At 41.0% G+C, this 14964-nt stretch overlaps 1 long non-coding RNA gene across 1 annotated transcript; it reads right to left on the reverse strand.

Moving 5' to 3' along the window:
- Window positions 1-8034: 8034 nt before the first annotated feature.
- Window positions 8035-14709, reverse strand: LOC309351245. The gene is made up of 2 exons (XR_014160763.1): window positions 14438-14709; window positions 8035-10029 (listed from the first exon to the last, which is right to left on the reverse strand). It is a non-coding gene; the product is annotated as an uncharacterized lncRNA (long non-coding RNA).
- Between the last annotated feature and the right edge of the window lie 255 nt (window positions 14710-14964).

A 14964-nucleotide genomic window follows, 5' to 3' on the forward strand; every position in this document is an offset into this window, starting at 1 on the left:
CATACTGTATGCTTTTTTTAAAAAAAAAATCAACACTCAGCATTTATAAATAAATGCTGTGCTATGTTGCTCACACCTGATGGTCTGCTAATTGATATCTGAATAAGGAAGGAAAATAGAACGCCTAATTCTGAGGTATTGAACACCTTGGGCACAACTCTTCTTTGTTAGGCAACAATGGGACAAAACTAACATTAACTGTGCACTTCAAAACCGGACATATAGATGGCTGTCTAAGGGGCCTCCCCTTCAAGGCCAAGTAAGTCCAGGGTCTAAAACTACCTAGCTGTGCTGCTGCTTCCAGTGTCGATGGAGCAACACTGATTTTTCCTCTACCAAAAAAAGCTATGCAAATGTTTAACAGGAGTCCATAGAGGATGTGGCTGCTGAAAGATGCTTCAGGCTGAACTGTGTCCATGACAGGGCTCTGTCAAAATCTTTTAATGTTAACAGTTGGAAGGGGAACTGTGCAGCTGGTAAAGCCTTTCATGCTAAATGCATTTTCAATGAGATAAAAGTAAGATTAATGTATGATGATTTTGCAAAGCTCCTCATAATTCTGGAATTGTAAGAAGAGGCCTCTTAGAACACAAATAACCCAGCGATTTTCCACATACGGCAACAACCATTTCAGCAACCCCTGAGAGTAATCCTAGTGAGAGGAGATGTGAGCTTAGTTTCCCCTGTGAAATTCATTAGATTGCATTAGAACAATGGTTCTCAAACTTTGGGCTACAGGTCTCATCATGAAGGCACCCTATGGGTGATTGGTAGTTAAGGATGGGCGAATCTGTCAATTTTGGTTTCTCTTTGTTTCTCACTTTTCCAATCTGAAATTTTGGCTCTCCATGTTTACACATCCAATTGTCTTTTTTTTTTGTTTAAAAAAATACTCACTAGCATTTTAATGCATATTTCTAATATACTCATATTTGTATGTGACTTGGCCTAATATACACATTTTTGCAAATCATTTTCACTAATACATGCATTTTTATGCACACTTTGCCTTAGTATGTGCATTTTTTAACCCATTGGCAGGAGAACTGAATTAAGAAATTCAGACAAGTACAACTTTGGAAAGATAACTTTTTTCAGTTCACATATTGTTTTGAGAAAGGCAAATTAAATACATTCACCTTTAAATGCTAACTGAATCCAATTTACCCCCCACCGCTGTTTGTAATAGAAGATCTGGGTTCATCTTACTCTTTGCCCACCCAGCTCCCAAAATCCTTGGCTATCCTGCTAGAAAAGTAGGCCATGTTCCTCCTAAATGGAACTCATCAGAGGGATTTCCAGACAGTGGCGTAGCGTGGGGGGTGCAGGGGGGGCCGGCCGCACCGGGCGCAACATCTGGGGGTTAGGGTTAGGGGGCGCAAATCCATGGGTTAGGGGGCGCAAATTACTTGCCTTGCCCCGGGTGCTGACAACCCACGCTACGCCACTGTTTCCAGATGATTGGTTTAATAAGCCCACGTGGCAGTTCCCCCTAAGTCACCATGATACTCTGAACTTAAAAACAAAAACAGGAACTAAATGCTAATGGCAATACACTTACATCCAAAAGTCTACCTAAATTGCTCCATTGGCTTTTTCATTGCTCACTTGGGTGTGCAGAATGTCCAACTGCATTTTTGCTCCCCACAATCCTCTCCCTTTGCTCAGCTTGTATGAGTTTCTGCTTCTCAGTTAAGTAGGGATGGGTTGGGGAGGGGAAGCTGGGATCAAACATCAGCTGCTCTACATTGCAACGTATGATAAGATAATTCTTCAGCATATATATAGTATTTTTACAGGTGTACACTTAGGGATAAGAAATTCCATTCAGTTAACATATAAAGGCAAATCTACCCAATTCTCATATTCGGAATGAACACCAGAACCAAAACACAACCACTTTTCAAAATTCATTCTTATATGAATTCTGCAATTCACTTCTCCAGCCTAGAAATATGTACAAAATTTCAATCTCTCCCCCTGCTCTGCAGCCTGATGGAATGTCTGTAGCCAGGTGACTACTGAGGAAAAGCCAGGCCCCAAGTTGATGGAATAGCTCTGCTTCTACTCTCTCCCTTGCTACACAGCCTGATAGAATGCTTCCCCATTAACATAGCATGTCATTACATTCAAAATTCTCCCACTCCACCTCACTGGCTGCTACTTGCGCAGGGAGCTCTGAGTGGAATGATGTCACCATGACATGAATCTTCTTCAACTAAACATTATTGGGGAAATATGGGTAGGAGATAAGGAGCTATTGTTCTCTTAACCTCTGGTTTTAGGGCACTAGTTCAGACCTTATAAAATCTAGTTTAGGTCTCAGGTTTCAGCCACTATTTGAGACTTATGTAATTGCTCTGTACTACTTTTCCCTGTACAGTATCTCTGTATATTGCTTTTAAAATAGAGATTGTAAAAGCTTTGCATGCAGCATAAACAAATTAATTTTGCCTCTATTGCTCTAATGCAAGGGAGGGAGATTCAGCAATAGCTGAATATTCTGAAGATCTTCAACTGAATCCTTACACTTGCTGTGACTGAACCAACTGGCTCTAATTAAGCAAATGCCTCTTTGCAAATGAATAATGAAGGATTTTATACGAAAATTAAATTTTAATATCTGAGTAACTAAAGGCAGTGTTTATGTAATGAGGGATTACATGTTCAGTTCTTAAGCATTAAGGATGTAATGTTTGCTTAAAATACAGCAAAAAGTCTTCTACATGATTTGCTACAATCACTTAATTAAATGGGCTTTCGTAGGATTTACCTGCAGCACATATGGGGTGGTGGTGTTTAAAATCCCACAATTATCTGCATGCTTAACTAGCCAGTGAAGTGTTCAATACAGTCAGCTACTTCATGTTCATCATAACTGAAAAGGGCTGGGTGCCTAACAAAGAGCAGGAAAGTATCTGAAAATGTGTCTCAAGAAAAATGGGATTCAGCATACTCCTCTTTCTTCGTTGGTGTCTATTGCTGTTGAACAGCATTGCTCAAATAACTCATTCCCTCTCCAACCCCTTCTACTGCCTTCTTAGCAATAACACTCCAGATCTGGAAAACTCCCCCCTGTAAGCTTTGGTTGTCCCTGACTCTGAATATTTTTTGGTGGCAACTGAAGGCCTCTGTCTTAGCAGGCCTTTGGGAAACAGTGTGCTCAGAATGAACGATTGTAATGTTTTGTGACTATTGCTTTTAAAATGTATTTCTTATATCTGTTCATTGCCTTTGTGCTGACCTGCTACAACAGCCCATGTGTGTGGAATGGGGGCGGGCGGGCTATAAAACCTATAAACAAAAAGACATCTTACTTGGTATTGAAGCCATCATGTCTGCATTTGTCAAAAGTTCATTTTTTGTTGTGTATTCTTAGGAAGGGTGTAGCTGTGGGGATTGCCATGAAGAGCAATGGCACTTCAGAATTTACCACTGCTCCAAAGAGGATTTGTCCTCCGAAGTAATGGCGAGATTCCAGTGACGTGATAATCAATGTGCTGCCCTTCAGATGCTGTTGTGCTACAGCTCCCCTGTTATCCCTGACCATTCACCATCTTGGCTGGGGCTGGTGGGAGTTGTGCTCCCCAAAACCTGAAGGCATCACTTGCTTGCTCCATAGCCCCTCCTGATATTACCTCACCAGTGTGGGACAACCCTGTAGAGAGAACTGTGCTGTAATTATAGTAACTGTTTTATGTTATGCTTGGATCCCTCTTCTTTACCTAATATGACTGCAGGTGCATGAGCAGTTTATATAATGCTTGCTAGAAGTACACCCACGTATTATTTTATTTCTCAGCTGTTTCAGATGACTGGGCATTTTTCTTATCAGGTTTCTCCTGATCTGAAGAGATAGAACCAGATTGTTCTTCCACACTGGAGACCTTTAGCACTGCTGAAGCATTGCTTTGCTTGAATTAGCTGGAATGGGCCTATGCTGTAAGGATCTTGAAAGGCAGGTTAGAAATATTATAAATACATAATATGAGCATTCAACACAGCACTTAATAAAGATGGTATTATCTGATGATTCATTTCCCCATGTTCAAGAACTTTCTAAAATAAAGTAAGTCCCATTCAGCAAAAGTCCTTTCTAACAATCATTTCAAAGTTTCCTCTGTGCAGTTCTTGCCTATTCTGTTTTTATTTCTCTTGATCATGGTTGGGGTAGTGATATATAGCATATAGCAGCAATATATAGCCTTTAATTGACCTAATCCACCTTTATAGCTATCTAAGGCGATTGCACTCAGCACCTCATGTGGCAGTGAATTTCACAGTCTATGTGCTGTGAGAAAAAGTACTCAATTCTGGCTGTCCTGAAACTCACACTATTCAACACTATTCAGCTGCCTTGGGATGACCCTAGGTTTTTACACTATGACAATTAAGAGAAATTATTCAGTTGACAATAAAAAGACTATTCTTCAGTAATCCACCAGCCATCGCCAAGAATTTGTTTCTCATTAGAATGGGCTGAACCTGCAAACAGGAGACTTCTAATCCAAGGTACAGGAGCTCTGAAAGGTACAGGACCTCTGAAACTAACAGCTTGCTACCTGCACTGGACAGGCTGATGCTGCAATTGTGTTTTATTGCACACACAAATAACACAGGAGTGCAACACAGAAAACACTGGAACTGTAATGGTTTGATAGCAATGTTTGCATACTCCATAAAAAGCGAATGAGCTAAACATGGCAACTTTTGAGAAAGAATCTGTGGGGAAGCAACCGTAGTTGTTAAGATTGTTTGATGCACCCAGTTTCAGAGAGCGATGTATCTGTTGAGGCGTGCGAGGCTTTTATGGTGCTTGTGGATTGCTAAGTTTAATATTAGTTCCCAGAATACCCAGTAACAAAGAATAGTTCTAGAGAGAAAGGCAGCTATTATTCATATGCCTGCTTAGTAGGCCAAGACAGAGGAATGCTAAAGTAATGTATTCTGTATATTCTTGCCTAAAAAGAGAGTTTTAAAATTGGGGTTATCTGTAAAAGAAGAAACAAAAGGGGTGTGTGGGTGGGTGTATATATTTAATGCAATCAGCAAATAACTGCTATAAAACTATAGGAAAAACATATAATAATATGATTGTATTACTGTGAACTCATTTTTTAAATAAATTGCATGCATTGTTGTGCGAGAGCCTAATAGTAAGTTCTTCTCTCTCATAATTATTAGTAATGCATTCAAAAGGAACACAGTTACATTTTGCCACCACACTATGAATTCATTTCAGAAGCTAGTATCACAGCTGGATGATAGCATATTACTACAGTGGTACCTCGGGTTACATAAGTTTCAGGTTACATATGCTTCAGGTTACAGACTCTGCTAACCCAGAAATAGTACCTCGGGTTAAGAACTTTGCTTCAGGATGAGAACAGAAATCGCGTGGTGTCGGCACGGCAGCAGCAGGAGGCCCCATTAGCTAAAGTGGTGCTTCAGGTTAGGAACAGTTTCAGGTTAAGAACAGACCTCCAGAATGAATTAAGTTCTTAACCCAAGGTACCACTGTATAGGATCATCATTCTTTCACTAAGTGATTTTAAGGCGATAAGCCAAAAATTGCTGGTCTTGCAGCAGAGGGGGCCCTACAGTACCTTCGCTCTCCCTCTCCCATCCAATTTTAACCCATACTGGAATATCACTAGTTCTTCTAAAAACCTTAAGGCTGTGTGGTACTGTACATGCAGGTGTGGGAGAAGAGAAACACTTCCCAGGCCAGGGACTGTGTGTGCATCGTTGATTGGTTACACACAACCACTGTCTCTAAATACTATTTTCAGCGTAAGCTTTCTCTTCACACACTCTGTGGGATCTCAGCTCTTTTTATAAGATAATTATCAGAAAACAAAACACCTTCTTTCTTCTCATTTCCAGATATTTGTCAAAAAGAAACATAGTCCACAATTTGCGAGCTGACTGGTGAACGGTGACAGTGAACCCATTTCGACTTGCCTGGAAAACATTCATTTATTTATTTAAATGGCTGCCTTGGAAGCTCTTTTGAGGGAGAAAATTGAGGCTTTCCCCTAAGAAAGTTGCAAGGAAGGACCAAATAGGCAAAGTGGTATGTAATCCTGACTGGCCCTACTATGAGGTAAGGTGAAGCATCCACCTTGGGCAGATTTGGACGACATGAAAGGGTAGCAAATTGTCAAGCTCTTTAAACTGTAATTATTGCACTTTATTGCCAGGGAGTAGGAGAGATGCTTGTGGGGTTTTCTGTCTGAGGTGCCCAAATAACTTGGACTGGGCTGAGGTACTATGCACCTTCATTTGCTGTGGGGACATGGTACCATTTGCTACTCTGCCTCAGGCAGCAAAATACCTTGGTCAGCTCTGGCTCTTCCCTTTCCCCTCAGTTTGCACCTTCCTCCTCTGTAGCAAAGGAAGCTTCTAGCCAGGACAGTACCCAACACATTCAGGTATTTATTTCAGTAATGATTTAAGCATCTTATTTAAAATATATTCTTTGTCCATTGGGCAAGCAGAAATGCTTTCACTGATGGAACAATCTCCTTAAGTTGAATTCTACCCAATATTCTTCCTTGTGTAAGTGACCCCAGAGTTTGCTTGCTTTTGTCTTTGGAGATTTCTGAAACCTCCAATCACTTAAAATGTGAGCTGTAGTTTGTTTTTTTAATCATATGGGTCAATAAAGTAATAGTGGTTTCTCCTTACTTCCCCCCACCCCTTCACCCTTGCAGAATACATATGCAGATCCATAATAACAAACTGAGGACCAGTAGAGGTCCAGAAAAAGTAACTGGCAAATCCAAATTGATGGTAGACTGGAACCAATAGGGTTCACACATCCATCCCACAATAATACATTTGCAGAGCAAATATTGTGCGGACTAGAAGTTAAGCGAATGAACCCCTCGCTTTGATTTTGTCCTGCCAAACAGCCTCCCTGGCTCTCTCTCTATGTGTGGTCACAATGGGCAGAAAGTGGCTTGCACAGCAGTTAGGACTACAGTTGTAGTCCAGCACATCTTGAGTGCATGAGGGTGAGGAAGGCTCTTCTATGGTGTGTACTAGCTTGGCCCCTTTCAGCTTATTTTGCTTCTCTCCATGGCTACAAAAATAGATTCCTGCAGGGTTATTTTCTATCAGCATAGGTATCTGATAGCCAGAGTGAGTCAGAAAGAATTGCTATCCTTGACATTTCTGATACACCACATAAGGATGCTGAGTAACATCAATTAGTGTTATTACAGGCAGACGATACACCTTAAAAATGCATTAGGATAAGGTGAATCTTAATGCAACAGCTATTTTATTCAAGTATACTAATGTACACAAAGGAGACCACTGCTTCAGGTGCAAGGTGTATATGGCATAGATCCTGTTCAGCTACGAATTTGGGTATCTCACTGGATTGCTGCTGTTGAACTGCTGTGCAGTCATTCTCCTGCACCCCTTCTGTATGGACCTTGGGGTATGCATAGGATAACTTGCTAAATAAGCACATCTGGGAAGACTCTGACTAACCTACCCTATCTCAGATTAACCAACCACATAGATTTTTGTGCTAAAAAAGGGCTAGAGAGAACCATGAACGCAATGTGTGGGGAACCTTTTGCCCTCCAGATGTTGATGAATTACAACTCCCCTCATCTCTGGCCATTGGTCATACTTTCTGGGGCCGTTAAGAGTTCTAATTCAGCAACATTTGGAAGGCCAAAGGTCCCTCACTTCTGAACTTCATGGAGTAAGACATATCATGTTGTGTGTCTCCTGGCCTCACCAGTCAATGATACGAAGTGGGCAATCATACATAGAAATATAATCTTTTTATTCTTAACTATGCAAAATGAAATTTGACTTTAATACAAAGCTCCATTTGAGAATAAACTTCAATATGAAAGACTCCACTATTTCAAACTGAATACTCAGAGAATATTCAGAGAAAATTAGCATTTAAATTTTGGACGGTGAACTATTTTAGGAAACCCTCCAGATTGCCTTTAACTTATATCCCATTCTGTAAGACTACAAAACAAATTTTCTACCACCAAGAGAGGAGTTAAAAAGCTTTTTATTCCACTGTGTAGTTTCTTCAGTTGTAAGCCACCTTAAGGACCACTTCAATGAAAAGATGGGATATAAATCTTTTAAATAAACAATAAATCTTTGAACTCAGTTTGAGATGTGATGCCAGAGGGCTGAAATTTCAATGCTAAATATTAATCTGAGCATGGCTCACTGCAGTTAAAATAATAAAGCAAAAAGGCAGTGAATTAATCAAACTTCAAAAATAGAGCCTACTGAATTATAATACCAATTAATAATTTATTATAGCAGCACACGATACGACAGTTCCCAGATCAGAGAGACCAACGAAAAGAAGAGGCATTTGATAAGCTTTGGATAAAGATAGAAACTGATCCAGCAAGTTTTAAAAGGTGAACTTTCCACACAATAACAAGTAGGGTTGTTTGGGGTTTTTTTGCCGAGTAAGAGCCGCAGAGCCAACTGAGCTTTCTTCCTGAGGAAATCTTAAGGATCTACAGTTCAGCCAGTGGCTTCTTAGTAGTTTGCAGCCAAGAGGTGGGATGTTTCAAAGACAGTGAAAGAAAGGTAGAGCTCACCCACTGCTCCTATTCAATCTGTTTTCAGGACTCCACAGGAGTACGTATATGAAAATGTAGCTACTGTACTTCTTTCGGTGTATTTGAAGCCGTAGAGTTTATTGTCTGCCAATAAGCATTCAAGTCTTGAACCTGTCCATCCAAACTTAGGTAGTGTTACTAGAGAGCGAAGGTGGGCATGTGTCTCCTCTAAAAATGCCCCCCTTTCTTCCCCTTCTGCTGGAAAAAAACCACCGTATTGGTAGTGGATAGCCAAAGCGGGAACCACAACTGCTGATTGCGCCCAACAAGCCATATCTGCTTTCCACCTCTTTCTTCTGAGACATGCTGCAAGTGGCAAGGTTTTGTGACTGTAAAAACCTATTTGACGTGGAAAGAGTTTTATGACATCATATCACATTCATCCCACCCACCCCTAATATTACCACTGAATCCGACATAATTGAGACAAGGTCAATGCAAGCATGTGGAGGTTCTTGCACAAGGATATGTCTGTCTTTTGTAGATATTTATCAAAGCATTATCAATTGGATTTTTAGCACAACAAATGCAAATTTGCTTACTCATTTGCTGTGCATAGTCTAGTGCCTTCTATCTTGAGGTCATTCTTCTGTTGCAGAGATACTGCATTTTCAGAGCGACAGATGAGCTGTATTTCATACCTGATGAAATGGGATGCTTTCCTTAGACAGTGCATCCATCACTGAATGCTGTTGTACAACTGGCATGCCGTTTAACTAATACTGTCTATGATGACATAACTCTGAACAATATCTGGAAAAGTTTACAGCCAAGGGAACTTTACAAGGTGCTGCTTATCATCATCTGAGCTTTCTTTTCTAACTAGCTGCAAGCTGTATGCCAGGTGTGGGAATCTTTGGGCTCCCAGTTGTTGCTGAACTATAACTCCCATCATCCCATGCCATTAGCATGTTCAACAACATCTGGAGGTCCAAATGTTTCCCACACCTGCTGTGCATCATAAAGTAAGTTTACTAAGGACAAGAATATTGCAACCCAGTCCCAGAACTCAGTCCATTAGACTCTGAATTTGAAAACCTGACAAAATGTAACGCTAATCATTACAAATATATTTAGTTTGACAAATTCATGTTTCTGCGCAACTGCAGCAGAACTTGCAAATGGAAATATGTGAAACAATTGTTGTGGGTAGGTTACTGCATGTTAGTTCATCTTATATATCAGATTCTTAACAGCTTGAGACAAAATGTAAGGCATTACCCCTTTCCCTTGCTCTCTAGCATTAACTGTACACATAAACACCGAGCATGTTTCTATATTATACATGCCTCACCAGCCCATTGATCTTATATTTTTTTTATGAATCACTTTCAGTTTATTGTGTAATATCTGCAGTTCCAATTGCAGTAATTGGGACAGTACTGGGATGATATAGGTATTGATCCTGAAACACAGTAAATAGTTTGTATCATATGATTTAGATGAGTCTGTTTTATACAGACTGGATAGAACTGCAGACACTGAGAAAACAAATTTATGCAGCAATTTTATTTCAATCAATACTTTGTCATCTAGAACTGACTCATATCTAACCCATGACCTTCAGCTCAGTCTGACATGGAAATCTCCCAGTCCTATTTCTATGATGTCTGCTACCAACTTATACTGTAAAGGTAAAGGTAAAGGTAAAGGGACCCCTGACCATAAGGTCCAGTCGCGGACGACTCTGGGGTTGCGCACTCATCTTGCTCTATAGGCCGAGGGAGCTGGCGTTTGTCCGCAGGCAGTTTTTCCGGGTCATGTGGCCAGCATGACTAAGCCGCTTTATACTGTAGCATCTTGTAAATAATTGTTCAGGCTCTGTTTCTCTAATATCTACTGTAGCTCTCCAGTTACCCTTTATCCCCTTATTACTATCCCAAAACCTGTCTTGAACAGTCACTTGTAGCTCTGTGATCATCCCAAGGCAAATCTGCTTCGACTTGGTTTTCGCTAAGGCCCAGAGACCATGCTAGTGCCAGGCTCGCTGGCTACCCCCACGCCTTCATTCAAAAATGCATCCTTCCAATGCTTCCTTTCATTAAAGAAACAAACAAACCCTGTCAAGCTTCATCAGAGGTATTTGCATAAAACATGCAGTTTGACCCAGAAGAGGACTGTGTCACACTTTAGTATTGTTATCCAAAGCTACTAAAACGCATTGTTTTGCATCTTATGCCACTTTCTGATTTTCTCTATGCACTGTACTCCCTGTGTGCATAATTAATCCTTGTGGTGTTAAGGCAAGAATCACGGTTTGTCCCTGAAGAGTTGAAAAACTAGTAAGAAATAAGATACTTTAAAGAAACTCATATTTATGTAAAAAAAATGTATAATCACATTTCAACTTTTCATTCCACCCCATACCACATTCTTGTTCTCTTTTCTTTTCTTCTCATGATGTTCCAAGAGGTTCTACCTATATTTCTCTTCTTGACTGTTGTGTCCCCTGGGTGGAAAACTACTCTTTTTTCGCTAACGCAAAAGAAACAAGTGAAAACAGAAAGATGGGTGGGAATCTCATTTAAACTTACAAGGAGAACTGAATCCCCTGCAATGTGATAGCATCACTGGGGCTCTATTAAACTATAATCTAACTTGTTTCCTGATGAATCACTAATCTGCCTCTGCTCTAAAAATATCAGTCAGGAAGTAAAGAACAATAGGGAAGGTACTGTGAGTCCTTCACTGAATTACTATCTTGATTATATATGTAACATTTTCATTGCCAAGAAAAAGTGAGCACGTCATGTTTGATGCCCCACAACTGCCATAGAAAAATATATCTTCCAAACAGACTATTTACTGAGCCATCAATTTCTCTAGCACAATGCTGGTGCCATTTATTACAAATTACAATGTAAGATCCAAAGAAACCCTAAATAATCCATATGCTAATGTCACCAAGCTCAATGAATGAACATGCTCTGATCCCGCAGCTTTAAGAATTTTGTTAGTGGCAAAATTCACTAAGTGGCACAGCTTTTCCCATCACAAAGCTGCAGTGATGGAAGAAGTCACGCCCGTGATAGTTGTCTATCCACTGTATCCACTTAAGTTGGTAAGTCTTTCAGGTGCCACAAGACTCCTTATCCTTTTTTGCTACAATTTAACTAAAACTGGGAAGGTATTGTATATTGCAATTGTGAAAGCATCTAAATATGTCTCTCTGCAGTCAGTTCAATTATAAGTTCTGTAATATAGTCAGTCCTATTAATACTCACTTTATTCTGGTAAAGGTCTCCCATGAGGCTGCAATCCTACCTGGAAAGTATAAGACTCATTGAACAAAATGGTATTTACTTCTGAGTTAAAATGCATAGAATTTGGTGGATACTTTCTGGTCCACTGCAGAAAAAGAAGGTTTCTGTTTCAAGAGTGCACAGCATTCTTCATTTTTGGGCACTTCCATGCTAGCCATTTACTTTATGCTTGCAGTGTCCCAGGCACTCATTTTTAGGTATATTTCCACATGACATCATGCTGGAATTGAGCACGTCTTGATTCAAACCCCTCCCCCACCTAACATATTATATAGCTTTACCTAAGGGGGGGGGGGATAAGACCAGTAAAATTACAAAAACTGGACAATTCAAAGTGAAACTATTTTATATTGTTGTAAATTGCCCTGTGATCTTTGGATAATTCAGGAGCAGCTGACACACACACACACACACACAGAGAGAGAGAGAGAGAGAGAGAGAGAGAGAGACCTGTGTGAGTTATTGTGCAACCAATAATAGAGGCATGCCAGGCTTTTCAATAAAACATAAGTCCTACTCCACCATGAAAAAAACCATTCAGGTCCAGCTGTCACCTCCATCCGCTACCATAGGTGCTGCATGAGTTATAAGTGTGGGCAGACAGTGACAACTGTACAACAGTGAACTTCATGTGGGCATACAATTCCAAAATCCCTGCTGTACTTTGTGATTTGTACATACGCTCAATGAGGTGAAGCAGATAGTCAGTGGGAAGCATTAAGAAAGGGGGAGGGCCTACATATGCAAAACAGGCACAGTGAGTCATGCACTGATGTGGACAGGATACAGCAGATGTAAATACATAAAATTCACAAAGGTGTGTGCCATTCCTGATCCTGAAACAAAGTCAATGCTGGTGCTGAGTCCTACTGCAAATTAAGGCTTGATGTCAGGAGTATTTTGAGCCTAACTGCTCAGTAGTAGAAAGCAGTAGGGCTCAAGCTTGCTTTGAAGCCATCTGGTTATTGCTCCTGATTCACCAGATGTGAATTAGGCTGTGGCTGTTCAAGGGGGTGAAGGGAATGCACTCTTTGGGCTCACAAGTACTCTGTAATGGTGGTATCAGCATTGTTAAGGCATTTCTACAACAGATAAAAAGCTGGACACAGTACATATGCAGTTCAGGAAACTGATCAGAAGAAAGTCTGAATATGAGAATCCCCACAATACCTAACACTAAAAAATCAAGATGTTAAGTCTGAGCACTGCAAATTTCTCCTGTCTTCTGTTCTCACCTTGGTCCCCTCCTGTCTATTTGGCACTCTGCTTTGACATGCAACACCTCTGCTTAGAATCTTCATAGCCTCGCCCCTTTCTGATTGCTCTGCTTTTGAATCCTGCCTATTTATTTACTTATGTCCAGGACAAAATATCTAGGTGAACATAACATATCCATAAAGCTGCAAAAATACTTAGCCAATACCTGGACAATGATGCACAATAACTGATGGTTGAGCTATACATCTTAAAAATCCTTAAGTAGACTTAAGCAGCCATCTGAAATGAAATGATTCTTGCTAAAGAGTAATAGGCAAGAAGTTTAGTGTGTGCAGACACTAAATGTCCTCTGCTTTGTAGAAGCAAGGCAAACATCACGTGGCACCCTTAACCGTGCCTCCCTGGCTGAATGTAATGATGGAGCAAATTTATATGGGGCAAGGCAGTGCCTCAGTTAACTGGTCCCAACCTGTTCAGGGTTTTATATACTTCTAGCAATACCTGGAATTTGGTCCATTAACATTTAGACAACCAATGCAGATCCTTATGCAGAAGTGCTATTAAACTGTTGATGGGAATCCCCCACCAGCAGCCAGACAGTTGCATTTTACACAATTTGTGGCTTCTCAACCAAACACAAGGGGAGTCCCACATAAAGTAGTACTGTAATTTTGAGATAACCAATGCATGAAGCACAGAGACCAAGCTATCTTGATCCAGGAATGGCTGCAGTTGTCTTACCAGATGAAGTTTATAGAAGGTGCTCTTAGCCACTGAGACCACTTGGGCCTCTAGCGATAAAGATGGATGCAGAAGGACCTCCATACTTCAGACCTGTTTCCTTAGCATAAGCCCATCGAGGATAGGCACTTTACCTGTCTCCTAAACACAGAAACCACTCACACACTGTGCCTCCATCTTACCAGGACTCAAACTTTGTTTATTGGCCCCCATCCATCCCACCACTGCATCCTGGCATTGGTCCAGGGCTTGCAGTCTCACCTGATTCAGATGTAATAGAGAAGTAGAGCTGAGTGTCATTGGCATACTGATGATTTCTCACCCAAAAGCTCCTAATGAAGCTTCCACCAGATTTATAAAGCTGTTTAAAAGCATTGGCGATAAAATGGCGCCCTATAACCTTCACTTGTCCATCTCCATAATCCTCAATTGTCCCAAGTCTCCAGCTTCCTCAAATGAGTCAATCCTTTGTCCCTTGCTGACCCTTTGGCCTAGAACTCAGACCCAAAAGGACACCTGCGTTATTTCCTTGAAATCACTCTCAAACCCCACTTTTTTGAGTGAAGCCTGGACAATTTATTTCACACTGACCTGTAATCAAGCTTAAGTACTGAAATAAACACATTTTATACTCCTGGCTCCATCTTCCTCTGCCACCTGTCCTGTATCAAACTGGAAACTCTTCGGGGCAGAGATCTGTCTTCTTACACTTTGTGATGCACCGTGTTTGTGGATGGTAGCAATGATGATGGTGAACAGGTCAACATGGCAATATTGACCAAGTCAGCGCCAAAATGGGACAGAATGGAAAATGGGATCTCTCTCTCTAACACACACACACACACACACACACACACACACACACACACAGTATATATACAGTACTGTGTACAGCGCCTGTGCATGTGCTTGAGTGTGGCCCCTTCCCACCGCCTCTCTGTACACACGATGGCTGCAAGCGCACAGAAAAGACGCAGGCAGGATGTGCTTGAAGCTCTGCTCAGTCTGTGGCCAGGATTAGCCAGGCTGGCCGTCACGCAGGGCCGGAGGGAACCACCCAAGGCGCGCCCCAAGCTCCCAGCTCTCCCTTTCCTTGCCAACTGCCCGTCAGCCCGGGC

This window comes from Podarcis erhardii (genome assembly GCF_964252035.2).
Source record: "Podarcis erhardii genome assembly, chromosome: 10".
Classification (NCBI taxonomy): Eukaryota; Metazoa; Chordata; class Lepidosauria; order Squamata; family Lacertidae; genus Podarcis; species Podarcis erhardii.